The 25,911-nt window shown below is 40.9% G+C and overlaps 1 protein-coding gene across 1 annotated transcript in view; it reads left to right on the forward strand.

Annotated features, from left to right (window-relative positions):
* Positions 1 to 25,911, forward strand: part of LOC121147309 (growth-regulated protein homolog gamma-like) — a 67,157-nt gene that overhangs the window by 12,643 nt on the left and 28,603 nt on the right. The window lies entirely within an intron of this gene.

The following is a 25,911-nucleotide window of genomic DNA, read 5'->3' on the forward strand; positions in this document are numbered from 1 at the left end:
ATGTCAACGAGCATGAAAGCCTAGTTCAACCCAACCAGTCCCACTATTCAGCCCACACATGTTCTGGCAGGTGCCACTCTCTGTCTAGCCATGCAGCTTATATTCTATAGTTCAGTATTATATGAACTTGCCACCTAATATAAAATATGGTTGGTTTCTGGTTTGCACCTGATTCTTCTTTACTCTTTCTATGCAGATTCCTGTATTGTGAACTTGCTTAAAGCAGTCTTCTATTGGACTGGGTATCACATGTGCCTGATGAAAACTGCAGCTTAGCATTATGGAAATTAGCAACTGTCTTTGAGGATAAAGGGATCTTTCATACCATATGAATTATTTGATTTCCTCTAATCTTGGTTTTACATTCTCAACTGTTTAACTCTCAGATTTTTACAAAGATTTACTTATTTATTTTGAAAGTTACAGAGAGACAGAAGGAGGAGGAGAAGAAAAAGGAGGAGGGACATTCCATCCACTAGTTCACTCCCCAAATGGCCGCAATGAATAGGACTGAGCCAAGCAGAGACCATTAAGCAAGAACTTCTCCCAGGTCTCCCTTGTGGGTGCAGGGGCTGAAACTCTTGGCTCATCCTTTGTTGCTTTGATAGCAGGGACCTGAGTGGGAAGTAGCCAGAACATGAGCTGGCGCCCATCTGTAATTCTGGTGTTATAGGTGGCAATTTTACCCGATTCACCAAAATGCTGCCCCCCACAAGATTTGTTTAAATTTATGTAGCTAATATTTATAGTTTCATTTTAAACATTTTAAGCTATTTTATTTGTATAAACAGATTTCGCATATTTCACAACATAGATATTAGAGCATAATGATCTTTCCCACCCTCCCTCCTGCCTGCATTTGCCACTCACCCTCCTCCTTCCTTATCTCCTTTTCCTTTTTCATCCTTACAATGCCATCCTTTCAGTTCACTTCGCAATCATAGGCTTAACATTCCATTAGATAAAGAATTCAACCATTAGAAAGTAGAAAGTCTACTACTCCTTGAGAATAACAGACTGTAAACAGCAATTGAATCTCCAAATGTCCATCTTGCTCATATAGATTAAACTTCTGGTACTCTGCATTAGTTACCACAGATCACAGTAAATATACAGTATTTGGGGGGCATTGTTTTTTATTGGATGCAACTCAAAATAACCTAGCCCTCCTTTTTTGAAACTCAGCATCGATTGCATCTCTGCTTGAGAAAATTCTACCCGTACTTTCAAATCCTGCCCAGTACCATGAAGTTTTTCTGATTGGCCTACAGATACATGATGTATTCCTTTTTCAAGAGCTCATATCACTTCTCCAGCCTTCCTTAAGCATCTCCGGTAACCATCTCCGTCATTCTCCGTCATATCGGGCATCAAACCATATTCCTCACTGATACTTTGCACAGACACTTTAGAGCTACTGACTTAGAAATGATTTTTAGAAAATATTGCATGAGAGAAATCCAACTACTAAGTCAAATATCACTCAGTTATTTCCCATATTTCTCAATTGTAACAAATAGTCTTGAGCAATAAGAAAGTTCCCAAGTCTTCCCCCCTCACATTCCACTTAAGTTGTATTTACATAAGTGTTGTGAATAGCCCTAGCTTGTTCTAATAAGCCCCAGCTGCTGGAATATTATAGTACCATTAGTTCAACTTGTGGTTATAGACATGTTTAATCAGTTCACTTCACAGAACTTATTAAGCAGCCTCAGCGCAATAAAAAAGAAGGAATTTGGCTCCCATGTAGCATAATTCTATACAGATGAGCTCATATTAGACAAAAAGTTCCAAACTGCAAACCGATGCATAGAACGTCTGGAGAATGAAAAAAAATCATTTGCAATGAACATGAGACACACATTGCCTTTGTGTGTTTTTAAGGATTTATTTTCTATTTATTTCAAAGGCAGAGTTACAGAGACAAGGAGAGACAGAGAGAACTTTCTGCTGGTTCATTGCCCCCATGACTGCATGGTCATGATCAAAAGCAGAAGCCTGGAGCTTTATCCACATCTCCCGGATGAGTGCAGAGGCCTAAGGACTCTGCTGCTTTCCCAGGTGCATTAGCAGGGAGCTGGACTGGAAGCAGAGCGACTGAGATTCAAACATGCTCCTGTATGGGATGCTGGCATTGCAGGAGGTATCCTAACTCTCCAAGCCACAATACTGTCTGCCTCCTTCTCCTCCTGGCCCCTCCCCCATTGCTTTAATTGCTTTTACCTGAGCAATATAATTCAGGTAAAAATAGTTCTTGACAGGAAAATGATTTAAAATATGCAATGACATAAACCAGGTGACAAATTCTAGCCCCATTATTCATTAGCTACTTAGTTTCTTTAAGGTATATATAGATCAGGGCAATGCTTTGGTGTAGTGGGTAAAGCCATCTGGGTACCAGCTCAATTCCCAACTGCTGCACTTCCAATCCATATCCCTGCTAATGCACCTGGGAAAGCAGTAGAGGACTGCACAAGTGTTTGGGCCCCTGTACCCACATGGGAGATTCAAAAGAAGCTGCTTGCTCCTGGCTTCAGAAGGCCCAGCCCTGGCCGTTGTGGCCATTTGAGGAGTGAACCAGCAGGTGAAAGATTTCTGCCTTTGTCTCTCCTTCTCTTTTCCTCTCTTTATGTAATTTTACCTTTCCAATAAATAAATAAATCTTTAAAAAAAGATGTCATAAATTGAAAACAAGATGAATATAATATCATTATAAAAGAGAATAATCTTTTAGCCTTTGTTTCTCACCAGTGGTAAGCCATATCACATTTCAGATATATTAAACTATGGTCAACTTCCCTTTTTACCTTGCTGAAATACAGTGTACACTTCGATTCTTAGAAGATCTATTTTGAAGTTGAGTACACATCAGTATGAAAGTACTTCCTTCCTAAATCTTAGTTTCCTTATCAGTCTCTGACTTCTCTAGGGAGTCAAAATCTATAACACAAGAATAAGTCTCAAAAGTCAGGATGTGACATCAGACAACGAGGTGATTGTGTGGACTGAGCTGTGGTTCCTTCTGCTCGGGGAAAGTGTGAGTTTCAACTGTAAATAGACTTCGTTTCCCTTATGATGCATCTAATTCATTAGCCCTCCCTTCTTCTAAGTGGAAGATTGACTTAACGGTGAGTTTATAACAACCAACTGATTGTGCATAAACCAGCATTTTCCTCTTTACGTTTCCCACAGAACCCCTGCCCACAAAAGCAAAGGATCTGCTCTGCTCACTGCTAGGAGTGGAAGTAGTTTACCTCATGGGAGTTTTTCCCACCCAGCTGGTAATTGAATAAGTGTGCAAGCTTAAACCTAGCTCAAATAACAGCAAGCTCACTTACCCACAGATGTGAAACATCTCTAATGTTAGCTCTGTCATTAATAAATGATTACATTTTCTTGTTTTCTAAATATGATCAAATCTTAAAAGGAAGTAAGTGGTACATTTTTCAAGCTCCCCTTGGCTGTGATGAGCAGGTTGACCTCTGGAGTAAAACGGAAGAGGCTGATCAAGGTGATTTACTCAGCATTGCACTAGAAAGTTAAATTCTTCATGGACTCATCCTCTCACTCTATGGACACTATCATGGTCAGAGCCCCAGTCTCTTGAGTGCTATTTCTTTCATTTTTAAGATATATTAATTTTTTTTATCGGAAAGGTAGAATTACAGAGAGAAGGAGAGACAGAGAGAAAGGTTTTCTGTCTGCTGGTTCACTCCCCAAATGGCCACAATGGCTGTAACTCAGTCGCTCTGAAGCCAGGAATCAGGAGTTTTTCTGGGTCTCCCACATGAGTCCAGGGTCCCAGGGCCTTGGACCATCTTCCACTGGTTTCCCAGGCCATGAAAAGGGGGCTGGATGGGAAGCAGAACATTTGGGACATGAACTGGTTCCCATATGGGATCCCAGAACATTCAAGATGAGGATTTTCGTCACTGAGTCATCGTGTCAGGTCCCAGAGTGTTATTTCTTATCTTTTAAGGAGGACTACTCCTTTCTTCTCACTCTTCTTTGGCTTCCCACAGTTTCCTCCCTCAGAATATTTCTCAGAGCTTTATCTTTAACCCAGGATAGACTTGGTTGCCCTTACTTTGTCACCAGCCATTAGGGAAGTAACCCAAGCACTGATCTAAATCAACTAGAAAGCAGGCAGCCGCAGTGTGTTGAGTAATAGGAACATTATGCTGTAGCCCTGTGTACTGACACATGAGTCCCATCAAACTAGAATGTGGAACTTTATTAATGGAAGCACAATCTACTTGGCTTGAGCATAATTCCAAAGACTCAAAGACTGGGAACAAAGGCAGCTATGAAATGTGACGATACCAGAGCAGACATTGGATTGAAATAATTCTGACTATACTCATCCTTCTCCCTTGTACACATTGGAAATCAAAATAAACAGACTGCATCACCTTTAGAAAAATTCAGCCACATTGTTTTCTTTTGCTTTCTTCACTCAACAAAAAGTGTTCCCATGCAGTAACATGGCTTTTCATTAGTCATTTTTATCTGTAATTATTTCATTGAGTTGTTCTATCCCTTGCATTTTCTGGGAACAGCTATTACCTATCAATTCCTGTAATATGTAAATCTATGCATGTAGAACCTGACAGCTCATGGTCCTGTCCACATTCCATGTCTCTTGTTTTATGATCCAGGAGCTTTTCTCATATGGGGCACCCAGAAATGGGAAGTAGTTGATCACTTCAGTGACAGTGATGGATATTGTAGGATGAGACAAATCTCAACCCTCCCAATACCCTGTAATTCTGAGGCATGTCTACATAGGGCATTGTCACCATATCTGCACCTAGAAGACGTTGTGAGCCCCATACACAAAGCTCAAGGAAGTATGATCTTCCCTTCACAGAACAGAATAGCATTTAGGGCTATTGACTTTGGGACTGTACAGAAGGCAATATCTAAATCAGCTTGCTCTATAGCCTTGCAGGAAAACATTCCTGGACATTAAGGAATATATATATATGATGTGTTTTCAGGAAATTCATTTCCAAAGCTAAGCTAGTTTTATGAGACCCAGATAAAAATGGACTAATAAGGACCACTTTTTTTTTTCTCTGAAGCTGGATTTATAGAATAGCCAGTGTATTGGAAATCTCAAAATGTGATAGCTAAGGTAATATGTGGAAAAGGTGCTTATTAAACTTCTGCTTTCAGTCATCTTTGGCTCAAGGACTGAGAGATGAAGCATAAAAGGGGATCTAGATCAGTTGGGCAGTCTGGTGACCAGAATTGCTAAAAAAAAAAAAAAAAAAAAAAAAAACCTGGTGGTTGGATAGTTTCTCAGTAGGTAGATTTGGCACATTTAGCAAAAGACTTCAAAGGATTTTTACAGAGTGAGTTGGTATCATCTAGAAAGAAGAGGAAGAGACAATTGCTCAGTATAAAGGTATGGGTTATTTGAGAATGGTTTCTTGCATTACTTTTTTTGGCGGGGTGGGGGAAGGCAAACTTACAAAGAGAAGGAGAGACAGAGAAAGATCTTCCATCTGCAGGTTCACTCATCAACTGGCTGCAATGACCAATAAGGCCACAAGCTCTGCATCGCATGCCTCAATGAATCCCCAACCTACCCCAGGCATTGACAAGTCTTCTGTCACTTTTCTGTGCTATATACTCCTAAAAGCATTTTCTTACTATCTAAAATTTCAATTCCTATGGGTTTAGAATTCAGGTATCTTTTTATTTAACTAGCCAGCATTTGCTAAATATATTATTATGTTTGTGACAGAGCTTGGACAGGCATCATTTCATTCCAGGCTCCTTAATAGCTAAGGTCTCCAAGAGGGGAAGATAGATCCACCAGTAGGGTCCTTAGTGTCCCCTCTCCTTCATAGGTTTTGTTTTGAGTTTTCTTTGCAAACTAAGCTTACAGGGAAGTGGGGAAGATTTTTTATGCCCTTTAATCCTTTACCAGATGTGGACACTAATCAAAGCTGATAGCCAAGACCAACACTCTCTCCAAGCTTTGGTTTAGAACTGCTTCTCACAGACTCATTGTTATAATCAGGTTTATTGTTGGAATCAGGCTTGTTGTCAGCCCAAAGTTAGAATAACTTTTATCAGGCAAAGTGAGGATATACTTGACCAGGAAGTAGTCCCAGATCTAGCATGGTCCAGGAAACTGGAATTAATCACTCCCAGCAACCTTGGATATAACCTCACCCTAAACTTTCTCCCTTCCGTGTGGGCTTCAGAACCTACCTGAACACCACACACTGACTATAGAGACATTTGAGAGACATTGCAACTTAGGAGAGATAGGATGCTTCTGTTTTTTTCCTCTCATTTCAGATAGGAAACAAGCCATCCACCACAAACACCCCTTTGGGGCTGTTTAATCCCTCAAAGCACTGGGTTTCTTTTGATCCCCAGAAAAATAAACAGAAAATGCCTGATTCTTTTTCTACACCGCAGTCTGGACAGCTTATGAGCTAAAGAATGGAGAAAATTAGCCTAGATGGGCGCTGTTTGCATAGCTTGATTGGATTAATTCAGCTGCTATGCTGGCACCACCACCACAAGAAACATACAACTGGCATTTTGAATTCACCTTGGCCTTTCCCTGTTCTGTATTGCTTTTTGCCAAAGTCTCCTGGCTGCACTCTTGCAGGCATTGTCAGAAATACCTAGCAGGAGATAGAAGCTCATTTTGTCTTTCCTTGATCCCTGATTTCCAGGACAGAAGAAAATGCTGCTAGTTAATAGCTGACCAGACCAGACTCCCCACCCCAGTGTGAGAGAAGTTTGAGTCTATTAGCCCTTTTTAGCCTTTAACCCTTTCCCTTCTTCCCTGCAACTTCCTCTAGCCCTCCCCCCAAGCCCCCTGCCCCATAGAATGTGATGCTATGCTTTTTTGTCTTATGATGTATCTTGCTGTTATAAATAATGGGCTCATGTGTTGAATCAAGAATTTTCTGTGCTGTTATGGCTGACTTCAGTGGTGGGCTTTCTTCTGTCTTTCAAGGATTTATGTGCTTCCCATTGTTGTTGTGTCTTTAAAATTAGCTCTCTACCACTTTCTAGCATTGTCTGAACTATGATCAGATCTGGCCTACAGTGCTTGCTAGAACGCTCAGTTAAATGTGCTTTATTTTGATCAAATTGTTTGTACCTCTGAATATTTCAAAGATCAAAACCAAGTCTCCTGACTTTGGGCCTTCCAGCAGGATCCCTGGAAATCTCAAAAAATAAGACAAGTTGGACAATATGATGGTTAACTTAGATCATGCAAAGTACATTGTAAGGTTATAAAACCATGCCAAATTTGTTGTGCTAACGTCACTGTTCATACCTAGAGCTGTATCAGTGCCTATATTTGCTGGTCATAACGTCCTCTAATTGTAAAATTGTTCCATGTTGTGGGATAATTTGCATTCTTCTTGTATTGTGAATTATTTGTGTTGTTATTTGTAAAGCATTGTTTGTGAAGCATTTTCTGCTACAGAAAAACAGCCAGTTCTTTAAAATGTGTGGCATAGTTGATTATGTTGTGTTCATCATTTTCTAAATGTTTATCTTTGATACATGGAATTAGAATCTGATCCTTTGCCAAAGCAACAGTGTTTTAACATCTTCTTTCAAGTGATTTTCATCGTATTGGTGGCTAGCTAGCTCTAGCAAGTTTTAGTTCCGACTCTTAAGTTGCTTCAAGGTATGAGACAAATCATGTGCTAGCTCTTGTTCAAGTTTTTGTTTTTTTAATTTTGGTGACAAACCAGATATATGGTTTTTGTTCTTTTGGGGTAATCTTTGTGTTCTTAGTCTTTCAGTGAGTTTTCTTGGTTCAAAAACAACAAAAGTTGCCCAATACTCATTGGAAGTATTTGTATGATCATTTTGCGTCAATAATCAATTGTCTATATAGTGTCTGTTGCAATCAGATATTTTAAGCCTTCTTGGCATCCTTGACAGTCATTGAAAGTCATTGAAGAGTCAATGAGTTTCAAGTTTGTGGACTTTGGTATTCCTAGTAGGCCTCCTGGGAATGTCAAAGAATTTATCTCTCATTTTATAGAGATGACCACTAACTAGGCTATCTGGGTTATGTTAAAAGATGCTGTCAAGATGTGACATCCTTAGGTTATAATAACAAAATGCTGATGTAACAACCTGCTATTGGTACAAATGTCCAAAAATCACTAAAGTTATGATCTTGCTGTGTTATTAGTCACAACTGTTATCCAGAAGACAAAGGCCAGAGACCTAAAAAGTACAAGTGTGTGTAAAATCCTACAAGTGTTTCCATAGTGCTGTAGCAAGCTACTAACTGGTCTATTTTAATCTACTTATCTACCAAATGTTCATGAATGAGAATTGCTAAACTTAACCTTTTTGATTTTAACTTGAGCAAATCCTTGATAGATTGGGGTCACAGAGAAATCCCCACCTTAGTAGAATGTTTGAAGAAGACTCTAAGTATACTCCATTAAATTCTAACTATTTAGAGAATAGGAGGTGATTTATAAATGACAGATTCTTAACTGCCCTGGACATTAAAAAAAAACTCTACAAACTTGCATCAGAATGAGAGCAGAAACCTACCAGCCTCACTCATTGATTTGGGTGCTAGATTGTTGCCCATTTTGAAAGCATTTTTTTCTTTTTTCTTCCCTTTGTCCTTTGGGTGACTCCCCTGAGATGGGGCATAAAAAACACCATTTCTACCACTACCTCTTGTCTTTTCCTTGAGGCCTTTTCTTCCTTGGAACCCCCCTCCTGCCACTATGGCAGAATCTCCCCTTTTCCCTTTTTTTCCCGTAAATAAATCCTGCCTTGCAAACTAAAAAATAAAATTGTTTGCATTCCCAGAAAACAGACATTTAAAAACTTTTTGCTAATGATGGCATTGAAAATTCCATTACAGTTTAATGATTCCAATGTACTCTATTTGCAACTCATTTACCTTCCTTTGGTAATCAGGAACTGACAGAAGACGTATTCACGCTGAAAGTTCAACATGTGGTATTGCACTGGGGGATGTCTTCATAGTTTTTGGATCAAGTAGGAAGGACCTGCAACTACTTAGCCACAAACCAAACATTCTGCAATAATTTTGATAGTGTTTAGATTTGAAGCTAGATCACAGAAATCACTAAGCTCTATTTTAATTCAAACCATGACTAACATATTCAACAGAAGTATCAGGTTTTAGCTCAGTTAAAAGTAGACCTGACAGAGTCTTTATTTCCTTCCCCCTCAAAAACAACTTTGGTAAAGAAGACTGATTTTTCTTTTGTTATTGAACTCTGTCAAACATCAAAAATCTGAAAGAATTTTTCAACCAGGCAAAATGAACTCCATATTAAAACAAATGAAAATAAGAACTAGTCAGTGACAATGTAGGGTGTACTCCCATGGTTTTCCAAGTCCGATCTAGGAATCCCTAGGAAACCCTGAGGACCTTGCAGGCATCTGTCAGTTTCAACCATCTCCTGAACATTAAGATGTTGTTTACATTTTTAGCATTGATTCATCAAAACTGAACACGTTTTTCAGATCTCTGTGATAAGGAATGACGTCAGCCCCGTGATTACTAATGAAGTGTGTAAGAAGTCTATGTTTAAGTTTCTACTAAAGTAAATGTCAGTGACCTTTCTAAAAAAACAGTCCTTGGGGCATCAAATATTTTTGAGTGTTTTAAAGGGTTAAGACAGAAAAGTTTAAATATTCTTGTTGAGAGCAATGCTTTCCAATAGAATTCATTGTAATGACAGCCCCCTGTTCTTGTGCACATGCAGTTTCTGATCAAGTGTGACACAGTCACAAATATAAACCATAGTTATAAATGATAATGAGCTATATGTAAGAGCTGAGCCTCAACCTAGGACATAATAAAAAAATGATTTAGATTGAAAACATAGAAAAGGCTTCTTTGACGAAAGAGTACTTAAACTGAAACCTAAAATCCCAGCAGGATTTTTTTTTTTAGAAATGTGTTCTGGAGTTTATTGAATGGGGTGGGGGTTAGTAAGTAGTCTCCACATTTCAGAGAATGGGCAATATAGAAGTTTATATTTTTATCATTTAATAAGTTCAGAGTGGAACTGAAATCATGGGAAATGAAGCTAATCTTCCACCTGCAGCGCTGTTATCTCATTCAATTCCTGGCTGTTCCATTTCCCAGCTAGCTCCCTGTTAATGGCATGGTAAATCAGCAGAGGATGACCCAAGTCTGTGGAATCCTGTACCCACATGGGAGACCCAGAAGAATCTCTTGGCTCTTGACTTCAAACCAGTTCAGCTCTGACCATTGAAGGCCACTTAGCAAGTGAATCAAAGAATGGAAATTCTGTCTGTCTGTCTCTCCTTTTCTTTGTAACTTTGCTTTTCAAATAAAAAGAAATAAAATAAAAATAGATTTTTTAAAAAAACAAAAGTTTAAAGTAGCAGCTTCTGTGAAGCTAAGCTAGCAATCTAAAGTAAAATGCTCTGTGATCCTCCACTGTGACTTCTACAACTGCTCCGCTGTCAATTCCAGGCAGAAGAGAGAAAATGGAGACGGACTTCTGGAAAGAACTTCTTCAGACAGTTGACTTGAAAGCTGCACGTTGTAGGAGCTCAGCCGGGTGTGTTAGCGTGCTGCCCTTGAACTGGTCTGCCTTGGGATGACATCATCCAGTAGGGTCTGAATTTCCTATCACTGCACTCTCATATGAAAAGTGAATGCAGTATAGAAATTGCATATTCATATATGTGAGTATAATTGACAAGTATCATACAAGTAAGTTTTATTTATTCTGAGAGTTGATTTATTCACCAATTAGAATTATTCTCCCCTCAAAGCTAGAATGCATACAATATGCATTCAACCACCATTAAATTCTCTGATGCAGCAGTATTCATTGAATGTCAACAGCCTGCATTAAATATCAGACTTAACGATGGTCTTGAACCTCAAGAAATTCATATCTTATCTGAGTAAGAGAAGAATAACTGTCACAGTATACAGCAAACTAAGTGAAACATGATATTTTTAGATATAAATAAATGCAAAAGATAAGGGCTGTCTTGCACAGAAAAGGGGGACGTTTTTTGGAAAGAGAATTATCTGAGACAATATGAAGATTGATTTGGAGCCTAAAAGACCAAGAAGAGTCTTCCAGTCCACAGATAAGTCATGAACAATTGACTGTCTTTAACTACCTTAGGGTGGTAAATTATCTAGAGGAGATGAAATCAGCAGGAGAAATGAAACTAGAATATGAAAAGAGAGGAAAATTGTGAAGAGCCTTGGATGTTTGAGTTTACTTCATAAATAATAGGAAATTATTACAGGTGCCTAGAGGAAGGTGGGTATGACTCAGTTTCAGGAAGAGTTCTGGTGGCAACATAAACGGTAAGAGGTAGTTGAGCTCAGTGAGCACGGATGTGTGGTCACTAGAGCAGTTCCACCCACTTGATTCCTATGTGATGCTGAACACACGATTTACCCATCCTGTGCTTTTTCTCCCCTATCTATAAAACAGGAAAGATAATGATACCTACTTGATGCAGTTGTCATGAGGATTAAGTTAAATCAACCACGCCAAGGCTATAGAACAACACGTGACATTCCAAAAGAATACATATACATTTATATGTACAAGGGGGTACATTTAAAAAATTATGGGAGGTGGGGCCAGAGACATTAGCTCACTTTGCAAGTGCCATATGATTCATGTCCCACCTTCTCCACTCCACATCCAGCTCCCTGCTTATGACCTGGAAAAGCAGTATAAGATGGCTCAAAGTCTTGGGACCCCAAACCGATGTAGGAGAGCTAGAAGCTCCCAGTTCCTGACTTCAGATCTGCTCAGCTCTGGCCATTGTGGACATTTGGGGAGGAACCAGCAGATGGAAAGTCTTTCCATCTCTTCTCTCTGTAAATCTGGTCTTCCTTTTCAACAAAAATAAATGAATCTTTAAAAACAAACAAAAAAGATAGTGGGAAGTGGCAGTGAAACATAAATTTATTTTGGTGCATCTTTTTAAAAAATCCAGGCATCTTTTTTTTTTGGTAAAGATACACATTCCATTGTAAACTGTGGAGGCTGCTCAAGCACACACACACACACACACACACACACACACACACACACACACACATCTGTCTTGTAGAAAAAAATTGTAAAGCAGTAAACAGATAACCTAGTGTACACTAAGACTATAAAGAGCACTTAAGTAAAAGTAGTAAGGGCCCTGATGAACCAATCTTAGGTGAATTTCTTCTTAATCATTCTTGGTCTCTTTTTCCTCCTCTATAGATAATAAAATAGCATCTGTTTCACAGAGTCATAAGAGACTAAGGGAGATACTGCACACCTAGCAGCCAGGATAACTCACAAAACAGAGGTTTTGATTACCAAAAATGGTCCATTGGAGGAGCTTCAGTCCCACAACTGGATCAATTCCTTTGCTTTACTGTATGGTTGACTGCACAAAGAGCCTGCAACCTTTGTTATCAGGTAAAGCTGAAATGAATTCTAGTTCTGCCATATAAAGCAGAGGGAATTTGGTTGTTTTCTGAGGTGACACTGAGGCCCAGTGATTTAGAAATAGAAGATTAAGCAATTTTGAATCATATATTGTGGGTTCCAAAAGGAATGAAGTGAACTTGAGTCAAAACAATTCAACCCCTTCTCTTGCCAGGCCAGTTGCTATTTGACTCCAACTAATGGCTAACCGAAATCAGTTTCAGATGGCTAAGGACTGAGTAGACCCTAAAGCAATGCCATCAGCTGGTGAAAACATGGAACAGATAAGAGAGAGACAGGGTCAAGGAGGAGATATCATAATAACATCTGAACAGACACTAATACATATATTAATTTGGAAAAGTTTTTTTTTTAAGTATTCTTACCAAGACATACAGAAATTGACCACTCAAGTGAAAAACGCTTTCTTTATCCTGAAGCGTCTCAACAATACAACAGTTAAGGGACCTGACTTAGGAATAGTGCAGTGGTTGTTGGGTTCAAACCATAATCTTGCCACTTTTGAGCTAATAACCTCAGGTGAATTATTTACAATTTCTGAGCTACCTTTACCTCAGTAGTTCCTAACTCATTACATTATGCAATGATTAAATAGGTTTATAATCCATAAAAAGTTAATAAAACAGCTAACATACAGAATTGTAGAATGTTGACTTAGCTGAGTCAACGCAGTTCAAAATAAAGGAATCAGAGGGAATTCTTTTGTATAGATGGCAGATTCCAAGGCAAGTCAGGCAGCTGACAGGACCCCGCTCCTAATGTTTAGTCCTCATAGAATTAACCTAAAATGACTTTCTTACTAACTTCCATTATCTTTCCCCAGTTCTTTTCAGCCTCAACTTGTAATGCATGGCCTTTCAGTGTTCCTGTAAGAAACTACTGCGAATGATGCTATCAAGTGATTTGCTTCTCAAATATCCTCAGACTTGCCCATAACTCATATTTTTCCAGTTATTTTGCAGTCTTTGCCCATTCTCAACTTGTTTGGGAATTGTTGCCTTTCCTCCTTACTCTGAGACAGATAATAACCCGGCGAGGAGACAAGGCTGTAGCATTCCCTCTCCCTGAAAATACCCTCCTAGCCTCTGCTTTCCATGCCTTGTGCCGCTATCTCGTGTATAGAATTGTGCTAGGCACTCCAGAGTATGAATTCTGCTCTCAGCAGTTTAATGTTTAACCAAAGAACCAAGTCTCCCAGTCACAAAAATCTTTCACTTGACTAATTTTCATCAGGTTTCTGAAGCTTTCCTTAGGCCCATTTGTGCCCTGAATTGTAAAAATCGGGATTAATAAGGACCGCTGTTCAACAGTTCAACAAGAATGAATCCCCCTGGTCCTCTCTGATATTCTTGTTTTCTGATACCACATTGCTTATCTTCTACCGTCTCCTAGGGATGTCTGATCATCCTGGTCTGTCTTCAGAAGAAATACAGTAAGGTCACCTTAACCAGAATCTTTTTAGTAATTTTCCATCCATTGGGTCCCTATCCTGCCCCTTGACTATAAATTCTCACTGATGTCATTCAGAGCTGACCTCTGTGTCTTTCTTCTGCAAAATACCATTGCCACAGTCCTTACTCACAGCAGTGGTCCTGACTTCCAGTGTTTTAACAAGTGCCACTGAGCAATTTTCCTTTCAACAGTTGCATACACTGCCTAGGACTGGAGTCCTGACAATTACACAAACATGGAAGTTAGCTAGCATTATTAACAGAGTGCCTGTAGCCATCAGAGGAGCAAGGATAGACATACATAGCTTTCTGGGAAGCACTACAGCCTGGAAGGGGAGGAGACAGTGAAGAAACATTTCTGTTGGCCAGATGGCTTCTGGACCCAACCATGGTGGCAACAATATACTTTCTGATTTATTAAAGTTCCTGTTTGCTACACAGCATTGCCCTCTCTGCAGACATGATAAATAGCCCTTTACCTCTTACAGATTTTACAAAGAATGACTTAACGCCAAAAATAGCAGAACCACTGGGGTGTTGGAATATGTTGATGACAGACATGTATGTACCACATAACAATGTAAAAAGACTTGAGCTTACATTGCCTTACTGAATGATCAGGACCATACTATTGAGGGGCTATTATTTCCATTTCAGATGAGTAAAATAAAATTACTAAAAATTAGACGAATTTTCCCAGACTGCTAATTGATGTCCTAACCATTTTTGGTGGATTATTGCCATGTTCTCTCACCAAAACCTGTGCTACACTCTGTTACCTCACATTTGGGGTTAGAAAAAGTGTAGTTGTGTGTGTGTGTGTGTGCATGTGTTTTCATTAGTGAAATGTATGTATGTGTGAGAGGTGGTTATTCAGTGGAATTATCCCATCAGTTACGACATTATTGTTTTTATGGGAAATGCATTTCAAATACTAACAATCTAACTTAGAAATACAATTTTAGGATATAATCCATTTGTAAGTTAGGAATTTATGAAATGTATGTAAAACCTCAAGCTAGACATTTCATTATTTTTCTGTCAAGCAAAAAATTATAATTTAATACATTTTGATACCTTGATTATACAGACTTTTAAAGATCTATTTATATAGTTATTTTATTCTATTTCCCAAATCAGTAACAAATCTTGTGTTAGAAGTTAAAGGGTCCTTTTATCAATAATAATGTTCCTTTGTCAAGTTGTGCAATGCATGAATTGCCAAATAATTTTCTACTACAATATCTGATTTAAAAGTTATACTCATATTAGGCTTAAATATCAAATATGTTTCATACTTTATTCATTTGCATGCTGCTCTTCCTTGTATAAAGTTTTTGAGCATAAGAAATTAAGTGTAATTTATTTCAGCTAATTCTTGTCTTCCAAGATCTTGACTATTTGTTAAACATTCAATCATCTTTATTGTATTCCATAACCATTTGTGTCATAGCCAGAAGAAGATTTTTTCTAAGAAGATTCACTAATAATTAGAGATAAGTTATTTGGTAGATTATTTTTGTATTTGAAATACAGAGTTATAGAGTAAAGGAGAGACAGAGAGAATGAGAGAGGAAGAGCTTCTAACCATTGGTTCACTCCCCAAATGGAGATAATGGCTAAGGTGAAGCCAAGCCAAGGCAGGAGGCAGAAACCTCTTCTGAGTCTAGGTAGAAACCCAACCACTTGGGCCAGCTTCTAAAGCTTTCCTAGACACATTGGCAGGGAACTGAATTGGAAGTGAAATAGCTGTGACTTGAACTGGTGCCTTGGTGGAATACAAGCCCTGCAAGAAGTGATTTAACCTGCTATACCACAATGGTAGCCCCTACAGATCATTTTAAAAAGTATTTTTGAAAAGACTCTGTATTGCTTTTTCTCTAGTTCCAAAAATATACCAACCTGTGCTTGACAAAATGTTCATTTTCCTTCATGTAGAAAGTAAATAATCTAATAAGACAGCTCAATTCTATTTCTCCTGATTCCTGTTTCCATCGGATCAAAGACTAGGTCTCATGTAAACAGAAAGCTATTGTGGACAATACTGTTGGAATTTAATCAACTTCTGAAATACTCATTGTCATCTCTACAATTCCTGAGCATTCCTAGTCTTTTAAGATTTATCTCCCAACTAACTTTTCTCGGTGTCGTTTCTGTTTACAATGAGGATTTAGTACCGAGATTGCAATTGGAAAATAAAGCTTACCTATTCACAGTAAACCTAAGTGGTTGGGATGCAACCAGTGGTTGGCCAAGATGCATCTGAGCACTATTAAATCCAGGATCTTTGATTCTTCTCAAGTCAAGTCTTCCACCTGTTTTGTGACCTGTGCATGGGTATGTTGTATTACCTTATGGCTCCAAGTCAAAGCTGGCACCAGTCTAGCCAAAGAGGCAGAATAGTCAGAGAATGTAAGACACAAAGCAGTCCTTTAAATGCAAGATGGGAGGAAAAGAAAGAAAAGAGTAAGAGAGAGAAGAGAGAGAGAGCATGAAAGAAATGGGGAGAAGGAGAGATTTCAGCAGTTGGAGAAGCCAGAAAAACAAAATATTTGGCTTAAACCAGGTAGTGGAAGCCAAATGTGGACACTATCATGGAGTCAATGGAATGCAAGAGCCTGAAGGAGAGAAAGTTCCAAGAAGAGCCTGCTTCTGGCCAAGGGCTGTGGGAAAAGCTCTGCTTCGAAAAAGTTCTGAGAAACACAAAGCCTGGACTCATTGAGCCAGAATGATTGCCTTAGTAAAAATATGCAGTGTAAAACTGAAGACACTACACCAGCCGGTTAAACTAATACCAGCTGGCCACTGCTTGGAAACCAATGTGTCCTCCAAGTAACTGGAAATCGGAAACTCTTCTGGGAGCAAAACTCACAGCAGACGACTAAGTAAGGGTCAATAGGCAGAGGGAACAGAAAGAGTGTCTCATAGAATTCTCGAAATATCATTGCATTCAAAATGAGCTGGAGCTTTCACACAAGTCACGTTCCACAGGGTAAGCTACCAGAAAGTTCCTCAGAACAAAGTAGTGTAACCAAAATTTCCATAGTGGTCTAAACCCTCGGGGCTATGTGGTTTAGTCAAAAAGGGCAGCTTGAATTTTAGCTCTGGGTCTGCTAGAGCTACAATTGGACACATTAATGAATTTCTAGAAATTAAACTTTTCATCTCTGAATCAGTCAAGAACAGCTTCTTTAGAGCGGGAAGATTTGATAAAACATTACTTGGGATAAAATAATGGCATGGCAGAGCCAATGCTACAGCACAGAACCTTAAACCTCTCTCAGTAGTGCTGGCATACCATATGTAATCTGGTTTAAGACTTAGCTGTTTCACTTATGATCCCAGCACCCTACTAATGTGCCTGGAAAAGCAGTGTAAGATGATTTAAGCACCCGGACTTCCGCAAACAAGTTGGAGACCTGCATAAAACCTGGGGATCCTGACTTCAACCTGGCACAGCTCCAGCAATTGACAGTAATAAATAATCAATAAAATCTTTTTTAAAAAAAGAAACACTTGTATATAGCAGGTATCCAACTAAACGGTAGGGCCCACTGTAACAAGCAGGAAGCAAAGTGGGGAGTGCAGCTTTCTCAGTGGTGACAAATATAACCCCAAGAGCTAACGTGTGTGAGGCAATATTTTGAACATTTTACATATAGTAATGGGTTACTGTTCCCAACAGCCTTGAGAGCAGAGGAATGTTATTTTTGCTGCTTTGTAGACAAGGAAATTACTAAGTGTGAAATTCAATTTGAAGTCACTTTGTAGCTCCTTGAAACTCTATTAGTTCCCTTATTATAAACTGTTTCTTTTTCACTCTGTAGATTGCTATCTCTCACCAGCAAAATCTATCTATGCATTCTCTGATTTGTGTTAATTTATGCACAATAAATACATTCCAAAGAGAAGCTCTCTGTCTCAGTGAACGTAGGGGTTAGTGCAGGTCATCCTTTGTTATGTTATCACACCTACCAGTTTTCATGAGCCAGGGATGGAAATAGACTAGGTAGGGCTAGATTCCAGCACACCCCCAGCAAGAGTTGGGACTGGGGTGAGCCAGTCTGAACCAGACTGCAGCATCTAATGGTAAAGGCCAAGATAGGGGATGGTCTATGCCAAGCTAGATCAAAGCAACTACTGACAAGTACAAGATCTGTGTCTGGGAAAGTCCTGGTTGGGGAGCTAAAGGACACCTGGGCTGGGTTGTGGTCCCCACTGGTGCACATGAGAGCTGGAATAGGGGTGGCAATTTGGGATGTACATGACTGCAGTGTCCCTTGGCTTGGGAGTAGACTGGGGTCTGGGGTGTATCAAACTGGTATATACGCTAGAATTTACTGGTATTTGTGAGAGCCAAGGTGGGTGTAGGACAGGCTGGGTTAGGTCTTGGCACTTGCTGAACCACATGAGCGCCTGGACTGGGTGCAGGCCATGTGTAACTGGGCTGTATTACCCAACAGAAGAATTGGAATGAGTGTGGACTGGTTGGGCAAAACCACTGGTTCCTGACAGGACAGGAGGTAGACTAAGTCATTCTGGGCCAAGGATCCCCCAGTGTGCATGAGATCAGTCCCTGGGAGGATGCCTACTTGAGGAGCTTGGAATTCCTTTGCCAGTTTGTAGTCCCTGCAGGTGAGCACAAGAACCAAGGCTGGGAGCAGCTCAGACTGGGTGAGATTACAGTGCCTTTCAGCACACATGTGTATCAGGTCTGGGAGCAGGGCAGGCTGGGCCAGTTCATAACACCCTTTGGCAGATCTAAAGACCAAGACAGGGTATAGGATAGGCTGGGTCAGGCCACAATACCAGCCAGTTCACTTTAGGGCCAGGAGGCTGGTTGGGTTGGACTAGGTTGCAGCACCCACCAGCATGAGCTGGAAGCAGGGGTGGACCTGGCCAGACTAGGCTACAGCACCCACTGGCAAATAGGTGAGGCAGGCCATACCAGACTCAGCTGCAGCACCCACCAGCACACGTGAGACCTGGATGGGTTAGGGGGAGGCATGCAAGCCTAGTGGAGAGGCCTTACTGGGGGACTGCCCTGCTGGACCACTGTTCCCACTGTGAGAACTGGGATGGGGACAGATCAGGCCAGATAGGGCTACGACATCTGTTGACCTGCATGTGAACTGGGTTAAGGGGAGAGCCAGGTTGTGTTGACTGTATCCCTGGTGCATGCATGAGCCAGAGTGTATGCAAGCTGGTTGGGCTTTGCCACAGGATCAACTGACAGTGGTGGGACTGGTGGGGGCTGCAAATCCTATCAAGTTAGACTGTAGAACCGCCTGAAGAGTGCAAGATCCCAGACTAGGAGTGAACTTAATGGAAGAATTGTGGGCACCTCTCTGATGTGCAGTAACTCCTGCTGTGATCATGAGAACCAGGGGTTGGGGCAGTCCTGGCTGGACAGGAGGTAGATCCTATCAGAACGAGTGAGGACTGGTTAGTGGGGTAAGTTGGGTTGAGTTAGGCTTCAGTGCCCATTGATGTGTATGAGGAATGAATGGGATGTGGGACAGACTGGACCAGTCTACTGCACATACTGGCAAATTTAGGAACCAGGGATGGAAATGGGCTTAGTGGGGGTTATCAAGGGTCACTTCAACTAGGATGTAGCCATGAGGACTGAGTGTGTGGTGGGTGGGGTTGGGCTGGGCCACAGTATCAATTGGTTTACTAAGAAACTAGTCTGGAAGCAGAATTGATGCAAGATTTGCAACTATAAGTGTGTGTGTAGGCTGATGCCGGTGACACACTGAACCAGATGGTGTATTCGCCAGCACACAAAGGAATAAGGTTTGTGATCAATTCGGGTGAGGTTTCTTTGGGGATTCCCCCCAACTGAACTGCTGGATTCAGAACTTCAACCATGGGGAGAGTCACAGAAACTGTGATCTCATCATGGAGTGCATGTGTCAGAACTGAGCCTCCTCAGTGGCTTGGACAGAGCAGTAGATAGCACACACATGGAGGATTTGGCAGTCCATTGGAGGCTGCAAAGGATATCTGGTACCACAGCAGAGGAAGAAAAGCAGAAGAAATTGGCCAACTATCCCAGCCAAGTGTTGGCAGCAAATACCTGGGGGAATGGAGACTTCAGCCAATGAACATTGGAAGGATTTCCCCACTTCAGAACTGTTGAAACCACTTGAGCAAAGCCCTCGGAACATGCTCCACACCAGGGAGCCTGGGATGACATCAGGTGGGCATTGCCTATCCTTGAGGGCACTGAGGGTACTGAGGCCATTGGAAGGCTGGTTCAGGCTTCTCTCCTTTTCTCCCCCTTTTCCCCATATACAGAATGAAGAAAAAGAAAATTTGGAAACAATGGTCTCACCCACTTTTCCCTAATCTTTGACCCTTCCCACCCAAATTAATTATGTAAACATCATAAAAATAAATATAAAATAGAATTTACTTATTTATTTAAAGATTTATTTATGGTTTTTTTTTTTTTTTTGCAATGTCAGATATATAGAGAAGAGGAGAGACAGAGAGAAACATCTTCCATCTGATGATTCACTCCCTAAGTGACCGCAACAGCTGGTGCTGAGTTGATCAAAAGCCAGGAGCCAGGAACTTCCTCTGGGTCTCCCACGCGAGCACAGAGTCCCAAGGCTTTGAGCCATCCTCCACTGCTTTCCCAGGCCACAAGCAGGGAGCTGGATGGAAAGTGGAGTAGCTGGGATTAGAACGGTGTCCATATGGGATCCCGACGCGCCCAAGGTGAGGACTTTAACCACTAGGCCACCATGCCGGGCTGAAAATTTATTTTAAAAGAGAAATCTGCTTTAATCACTCTAAAAACTTTTAACTCCCAAATAAAAGATTCCCAGTGAAACTGTTCAATATATCTTGACAACAAGTTGCTGGATATTCTGCCATTCTCTATGCCTACAACATCAGGATATAATTAAATAACAGAATAGTACCCTTGTGACCGTTTTTAAATGACTATACTATTGTTATAGTATAGCCATCTTGCCAAAAGATAATTATCCAAAGATGTTTCTTATCTGCTATTACAGTGATTATGATTTCTGAAGGATATAGACATATGACTTTGCCATTGTGTCACTCATAAAGTATTGATGATGCAGTGATCCCATTGTAACAGATGACGGTTTTGAGAGGGTGTTTAAGCATGAGCAGGGAAAGAATGTGAGACTGAAATGAGAGCCTGTCTCCGGCTCAAACGCTAAGTGAAAACTGACATTTTCCGCTAATATTGCTCACATCATTACGCAATGCAGAGTATTCTCATCAAGAGAGAGCCCCTCTCCCTAAGAAAGAACAGACAGCTGTATTCAGAGAAATCAACAACTGTAAGATCAAACAACTATTTTCAGGATAGTAAGTATCATGTACTATCTTGTAGATTCTATTCAGGGGATGCAAAATTCCAGACCTCCATAGTACAATGGGGAGAAGGGAAGATGTGGGCAGGGGCACACTCCTCTGGGTATGGCCAATACAGAGTCATCAAGCTGAATGAGGTAGACTTCTGGAAATCTTACTATAACCCAAATCATGTGATTGTTCCCAGTGACGTAAACAAATTTTGGGAATCTGAACGTCATTTTCCAACTGAAAGACAGCTACTAAGGGAGATGCCACTTGAAGGTCTTTGCACTGTCCTCCAGGATGTGAAATACTTGCATGTGGATAGTGCCAGAGCTGGGAAAACAAGGCCCAGCAGTAGTGATGACCTCTCTGAGTGCAGGTATACACACTAGCTTGCAGAAAATGTCTTTACAGAACTCACAGTGCTAAGTCTTGACAACTAAGAGATTCTGCTTTCAAGGAAAAGAAGTTTAGTACCAGAGCACACAGGAAGTGTCACAGAAGCTGTAGCCACACTGCCACCTGCTGACTTTGAGAACCTCATGGTCATGGGCCACCAGAGAAAAAAGTTACTGTAGTGGTTGATATAGGGTAACTGAAACTTAGGAGGACCCACATATTTCTATTCCACGTGGATGTGGTGAATGGCAAAGTTTAGCAATGTGACCAGTTAAAGGCAAAACAAACAAAAGCTCAAAGCCTTCAAGCATCAGTGTGTAAGCTAGCAAAGGAAATTACAGGAAGCTCAGTTTCTGATGGAAGAAAACGAAAATCCAGAATGGATGGGAAGATGGTCCTATTGACGATGGTCCAGGACCAGCGGCAATGCCAAGTGCAACTTGCTTCTGTGATGTTCAAGAGACCAAGGACACTCGACGTGGAGCTCTCAGGAAGCTGAATGAAAGCAGCACGCCACATTCTGTCCTCTACCCAAGGCGACCTTAATTTCAGTGCTCCATGGAGCAGCCTGGGGTTTCATACAGCCCCAGGTTCACCTTGCATGGTTCACCTTACCCCAAGACAGGGTTTCTGTCCACTTCACAGCTTTGCACAAGGTAGAAGCAGTCAGCTAGACTAGTGTGCAAAATGGGACCTGATGAGAGGTGGACGTCGATGGCCCAGGTAGCAATCACCAGCTCCTGATGGCTCCATTGTCCAGCCTGCAGGACTCCGAGTCAGACAGTTCCAGGAGGCCTCTGAGTCTCTCTCTGCATCCCAGGAAAACAGGCCCTGCTGCCCAGAGCAGTGACTCTCAAAGGCACCCATTCCTGCGTCAGCTTCCCATGCCTTCCCGTTGTGCTTTTCCGACCTCCCACTCTGAGCTCCCAGATTCCCTCACACATCAGCTACAACCCGAGTGCTGATTTCAGGTTCTAATCTTAGAAAAGCCAAAACCATGGCATTTCTTTACAAAAAGCAAATATTTTCTCTCCACAGAAACACATTTGTCTCTGGGTGTCCTACAGAGGGAAAAGGATTTCTTTTTCTATTTTGTAGATGCCCAAGTTAAAGTTGTGTGGTTTGCATTTCTCTGATCATATGTTGGCTGCTTCTCTCCAACTTCACTAGTTTTCCCATCACAGGTTTTCAACTCGTGTTGGGATGACGCTCAGACGTAGAACTCCTCAGTGTTCTGTTCCCCACTTTGTTTGTTTTATGTGACAGTAAACAAAGTTACGAAGCCACTATAATTATGCAATATGCTTAACACTTGCTCAAGAGGTTATAGTTCTTATAACTTTTCTCACAAGTGGCCTGATTCCCTGACAGCTGCTGTGGTGGGTTGTGTTGGGAGGCATTTGTATTTTAAACAATACAATGTGGTCTGCCCGTAAAACACACCAGACACTGAGTCAGAGGCCTCTCATTCCTTTGCATTAAATGACCTGTTATGTTGAGAAACTTCGCCATTTCTCAATCTGCAGCAGAGCCACCAAGCATTAGTCGGTGTTCTGGGTTAGAACAGAGCCAATGGCGCCTAGAGCCCCTGTTCGACTTAGTCAGGACTGATCCTAATTTAATTCCACCTTCTTCTCATCATCTCAAGTGCCCATGTCAATTTTCATATTTTTATGTGTTTGGGAATATGCTCAACTACAAAACGAAGTGTGAACAATCCTCTATTTTCTCTTTAATGTTTTCTGTTAAATGCAGGGAGACTGGGCTGTTTTTACATGAGAGAATCAAAATTACTTAACTTACTAAATGTCATGTTAATCCTTTATATCTCACTCTGATCTTCATCCTGTTCAAGGCATCATTATTTACAAGTATACATTGCTTTCAATAAAATCAGGTCTGAATCCACTGAACAGTTCCAGGAAAGAAGAAAGGCACACACTGGTACACTCTTCATGCATGAACCTCTTCTGCACAGGGCAGAATGGGAAAATAAATGTGAGGAGAAAGTGAGGAGGGCGGGGCAAAGGGGTTCACACATGTATTTAATTCGCACATGTGCTTAGGAGTTAGGTCGCTCCTGTAGTAAAACTGTAACTTAGTTTTATATTAGAGATCACATTCAGCAAGATAGTGTAGAGGCTCTGGATGGCATGGTGTGGTCTTTAAGAAAGCAGCAGCAATACTCTGGGTATCAGAGAGGAAGGGATTCGGTGGGAGTAAGGAGCAGATTAAGATGGAAGCTGGAAAGATGACAAGAAAAATCACTCAACAGTTGTTTGCAATATTGACTGCTGAGTTCTACCAGAAAACAGCTCAGTGTGGTAAACATACTCCTTTTGATCAATTCAACCTGGTTTCCCTAATTAAGTTTGGTACCTAATATGCAAAAAGACAGAAGGGGGTGATTGCAAGAAAGTTCTATGTATTCCAATGCACATGTGTACCTTCCTACAACACAGGTGTTTTTGAGCTCATTTTTTCCTCTATAATTCTAAATTGCTCATATTTTCACATCCTCTAACTATACCCATGTAATACATAAAGAAATGGACCAGAAGTAACATGTGATTTGAGACTGCTACTTGAAAACTAACTTTGGAGGCAGTGGTTACTTTTGAGGAGGCTTCTAAAAAGACATTTCTTTATTTATCTGAAAGCAGAGTCAGAGAGACAAGAGAGAGAGAACCTGATTTCCTCTCCAAATGTCCAAGGCTGCCCAGCCCACAGCCATGAGCCTGTCATCCCAGCCAGGTCTCCCACATGAGTGGCAGAACACAGATACTTAAATCCTCCTTGGCAGGAAGCTGAAGTGGAGCAGAGCCGATACAAACAAGAACCCGTGGGTGATGCCAATGTTGCAAGCTGTGGCCTAATTCACTGCACCACAACACTGTCCCCAAAGGAAGCTTTTAAAATATAGGCAAGATGCTTTATACTTTGGTAAAGTGACACTGGCCCTTAAAATTAAACAAGACATTTCTTGTTTCTTATTCTTATACATTTTATCCTTTAAGGTCTCTTAGATCCAGTTCCATTGTCTCCATCCTTACCTCTGTTGCCTGGGGCGATATTACAGAATACCTTGAAAATCATCCTCAATTTATGTCTTTCTCACACACTTTCCATCCAATCCAACAGAAACACCATTGGCTCTCCCTTTGAAGTGCAACAACCTCTTGAACTTCTGCCCTTTTGGTCTAACCACCATCTTCACTCACCTGAATAATTTAAGAGCCTCTTAAATCTTCCCCTGAAGTTTACCTGTCTCTACTTTTTTTCTTATTATTTATTTTATTTTTATTGGAAAGTCAGATATACAGAGAAGAATAGAGACAAAGATCTTCCGTCTGACAATTCACTCCCCAAGTGACTGCAATGGCCGGTGCTATGCCAATCCGAAGCGGGGAACCAGGAACTTGGGCTGTCCTCGACTGCTTTCCAGGCCACAAGCAGAGGGCTGGATGGGAAGTGGAGCAGCTGGGATTAGAACCAGCGCCCATATGGGATCCCAGCGCATTCAAGGTGAGGACTTTAGCCTCTAGGCCACCCTGCCAGGTCCTACCTGTCTCTACTGTTAACAAACTTTACACTGTGATCCTTTAAACTATAAATCAGGGAGGAATGACTGTCCCCTGCCCAGCATACACCACCAGCTGCTTCACTTTCCAAACTAGTGCCCAAGTCCTCAGGAATGAGTCTAAAGGTCTTGTACACTAGAATTCCCTTTTGCCTCTCTTACTACAGAATTTTCAACAGTGGTTCCTCCACCTGCTCACTGATGCAAACCTGGGTCCCTTCATTTCTTAAATTTCACAGAAATCACTTTTTAGGACTGTGTCTCCTGCCTGGAATTCTCTGGGCTCAACCCGTTAGTGCTAAAGACCTTTGCTCACATTTTTCATTCCGTGTTGAAAAATTACTCATTTTAGCTGGCTCCTGACTGACCTGTCACCCTCACATTATGAGCACTTACCTCCCGCCAGAAGAAACCATCCTAGACTCATAGCATACTTTCCCTTCAATGCTCTCCAGCCTTTGCCAAAGCCTTTGGGTGTCTTGCAGCTCAGCTTGTGGCTGTTGGCCACAAGGGAATCTCATGGGAGCAGCTTCCTGATACAATGGGTCATAATTCAAAATTCCAGGTACACAAGATAACTACATAAACTCTCTTAGGATTGTATATTTAGGCTTCCAATTATTTCAGTAAATATTTT

Source organism: Ochotona curzoniae, unplaced genomic scaffold (genome assembly GCF_017591425.1).
Source record: "Ochotona curzoniae isolate NIBS_2020 unplaced genomic scaffold, NIBS_Ocur_1.0 scaffold_4506, whole genome shotgun sequence".
NCBI classification, from domain to species: Eukaryota; Metazoa; Chordata; class Mammalia; order Lagomorpha; family Ochotonidae; genus Ochotona; species Ochotona curzoniae.